Consider the following 3,925-nt stretch of genomic DNA (forward strand, 5'->3'; position numbering starts at 1 on the left):
GTTCCTCACGCTGTTGGGTGTCCCCGAATCTCTCCCACATCTTATTAAAATGTAGATTCTGTTTCAGTAGGTCTGGGTGGATGTGAGATCTGCATTTTTAACTAACTCTCTGGTGGTGCAGGGCTGCTGGTCCAGGACACAATTTTGAGTAGCAAGGATTTCTACCACTGACTCTCAAATTTAGCTAAAAGTTTGAGAACATAAAATAATCCTGATGTCTGGGTTCTAACCCCAGAGATTCTAATTTAATTGGTCTGGGATGTGAGCTGGGCATCAGGCATTAAAAACTTTCTTAGTTGATGCTAAGGTCCACTAAAATTTGATTTAAACTCTCTAGGGTGAGTATACTCACTTACAAAATGATTAGAATAGCATGGAGCTATCTGATAGGGGTAGGAAGAGAAATGGATTAAATGGCAAATATGCTACATCCAGCTCAGAGAAGGGGTTTAATAACCTAAGTGAAGTTTGTCTTTTTCCCTTCCAGATTCTCAGATGGCACAGGTGGATTCTGTTTTCTGAAAATTCCGCCTTTCTTTTGGCAGCCTTTTGACTTTCCTGAATGCTCAAAAGCATTCCTAAGAAAAAGGTGGCTTTCGATCCACATTTCTGTATTTTATAAGGAGATTTTATTCCTTTTTACATTTTTTGGATGGCTTGTTTGGTATCCTTTCCTTAGAATGGGGCTTGTGTTTAAAGAGATTTTTCTTTGATTACTCCTTTAAGAGATAGCTATTGATTGGCTGTCTAGTCTGTCCCAGGAGCTGGGCTGAGCTGTGAGGACCCAGTGCTGAGTAAGATTGATAGGGTTTCTGCCTTCAAGGAGTTTGGATGTTGGAGAGGAACTACATAGAGAACCAGGGTGAACAGTATAGTGTCACGCGCTTAAGAATGGGGCAAGTGTGGAAGAAGACAGAATGGAATTACGTAAGGCCAGAAGAGTCAGGAAGACATCTCTGACGAGATGAGGACAATGATAAGAGTTAACTAGGCAAAAGAGAGTGAAACAAGTATTCTAGGCAGATGGAGGAACATCTGCAAACATCTGGTGGCCAGGCTGAGCACGGAAGGCTTGAGGAATTGGGGGAAGTTCAATGGGACTTGAACGTACAGTGCAAGGAAGTGGGAGCTGGGTGTGAAGCTAGGGAGAAAGGCAGGATCTAGATGGAGAGGGAGCTGCCTCAAAGAGCGTAGATTTTAGGAAGGCTGATTCCTAATGACTGGAGCATGGAATGTTGGATTGTGGATGCTCACAGACCAGGACTTGAATCCCAGCTCTACTACCCACTGGCTGTGTGATATTGGCCATGCTACTCAATGTCTCAGAGTCTCAGTGTCATTGTCTGTAGTGTGCGGATCATAATGCCTACCTCATGGGGCTGTTTTGAGGATTAAGTGAGGGAGTACATGAAAAGTGCATAGCATGGAGGAGCTTGATAAACGATCATGATTGCTATCAATCCTGAGGACAATGAAGAGTCATTATTGCTGTCTGGAGATGGGATTTGTAAGGAGTGAGGCGGGAGACAAGGATGTGAGTTAGGAGGTGATAAGAGTAAGCGAGTAAGATGATGGTGGATGGGACCAGAGAACTGGATGAGTTGGACAGAAGTTGGTTGGATGGGAAATAGGAAAGAAGGGTCATGAGACTGTCCTTAAGATGGAAAACATAGGAATAGTGACAAGTTTGGGGTGAGTATCTTGAGGTCAGTTTTGTACATGTTGAGACTGAATCCATCAGGGATCAGTTACAGAACACACCACTCCAGTTTGTTTAGCAGGAAGGCATTTATCACAGGGTATTAAAATGGCTTGTAGAATTGTCAAGAGAGCTGAGGAAACAGAATCCAGGTTGAACTTTCAGAAGTAGCCTCTTACCCTACTCCAAGGAACAGGGTTGCTGTGGTAGCTGCTGTCTCTTCAATAATCTTCCACTCAGGAACCTGCCCCCTCTAGAGCCGCGACACCGCTGTTTTGAACAGGAAACCACCACAATCAGGAAGCTGCTGCTGCTGCCAGTTCTAGAAACAATGTGAAGCTGCAACAGACCGTGTCAGCAGAATGGATGCTCCTCTTCTCCCCCCAGACTCGCCACACGTGCTGATCTAGTATGTGAACACTGGGACCTTTGCAAATGCAGTGGTAGAAAATCCAAATCCCTCCACAGTTGGGCTTGCCAGCTGAATGGACAAATGTTCCAAGATCTTGTCCATTTCAGACTAAACTATTCTAGAGCCCAAGCTGTAAGAGAATAAGGAAAGTTTATTTTTAGCTTTCCAACTTCTGGAGCAGAGAAAGTCACCCTAGAACAATATTTTGCAAACTGGGTTGTGACTCATGAAAGCATCGTAAAATCAGTTCAGGTGGTCACAAGATTTTTTTTCTTAGTCACAAATAGGAAGAGTAGGTATTACTTAATGAAACTTTTGTCTTAGGGTTGTGTGTGTGTGTGTGTGTGCATCCTAGTTTGCAAAGTAAAGCATTTCTTCCTCTGGGTCATGGTGAAAAAACCTCGAGAGTCACTGCACTAGACTTTGAGCATCCATCTTCCATTGCAAGAGCTCAGAAAGAACTAATGGGTACAGCCCAGTGGCTACTGAATCCATGGGGTTGGATTTTTGGAGAAAATCAAAGCTGGAGATATAGATTATGAAGTCAGTGGCAAGAAGATGTCATTTGGAGCCGTGGGAGTTGATTAAGTGACCCAGGGAGAGAGTGTGGAATGCAAAGAGAAAGAAGTCTGGAACAGACCCCAAGGAACACAGACCCTTGATCTTGGAGGAGAAATTTCCTTCTGGGGTTGTGCTCATCCTTCTTGCACTCTGGTATTTCTCGTTTCCAGAGAGCTTTGGAAAGGCACGCTTTGAACACATACTGACTAGAGCTGATTTGCAGCATCCTGTCAGAGCCATTGCATCTGTCATGCTGGATCATAAACTGACACCTGGCTTGAGGGCCTGGCCCCACACTGACACCCAGGGCTTAATGTGGACGGATGAGCAGAGCAGACAAGTTCTTAGGAAAGATGGAAGGAGCTCTCCAGATTCCAAAGCTCCAGCTCATGAGCTGTGACCACAAAGAGATCTACCGCCACCAGCCAGTAGCTCTCGGGTACTATTTATAATTTCTAAAGAGTACTTTTGCTGTATAGAAAATAGCAACAAGGGTTGGGAGCTGTACAGGAAGATGTGCTTATCGCAACAAAATAAGGAGGCAAACTAAATCTGCCAGAGAGTGGGCAAACTGGTATATTCAAACAATGAGATAGTATATGGCAGTTAAATGAGTGAATCAGAGACCTACGTGTATCAGTCCAGATAAATCTCAAAAACTTTGTTACATGAAAAAGTCAAGCCACAGAATATTATATAAAGCATGATATTTATTAAAATTTAAAAAACCACACAAAATTGTACTACATATTCTTATGGAAAAACAAATATAAAATTACATAAGCAAAGGGGGTGCCTTGACGTCCGGAGAATGGCTCTGGGGAGGGCGTAGGGAAATGGATGAGGAGTGAGACTTTAGCTCAATCTGTATTGTTTAATCTTTTAAAAGAGGCAGAAGAAAATATAGCAAAATATTAATACTTATTAAATAAGCTGATGAGGCATGGGAAAAATATTATTTTCTGTTCTTTTCATAATTAAAAATAAATACGAGTGTATATCAATTTTGCAATGCCAGAGCAAGATTCAGACTTCTTTCCCTGATCCTAGGTTAAGCAGATGACCTGTAAAACAATTACTAAGGAAAAGTATATATATACACACACATACACAGATATGTACATGCACATATATGTGTGTATAATACACATACGTACATAATACACATACATGCATTTTCTATACATATACACACATATATGCATAACTTCAAGTTAAAACAACAAGCTTCTAATTTTTTTATTTGAAAAAAT

Source organism: Equus quagga, chromosome 1 (genome assembly GCF_021613505.1).
Source record: "Equus quagga isolate Etosha38 chromosome 1, UCLA_HA_Equagga_1.0, whole genome shotgun sequence".
In the NCBI taxonomy this organism is placed as follows: Eukaryota; Metazoa; Chordata; class Mammalia; order Perissodactyla; family Equidae; genus Equus; species Equus quagga.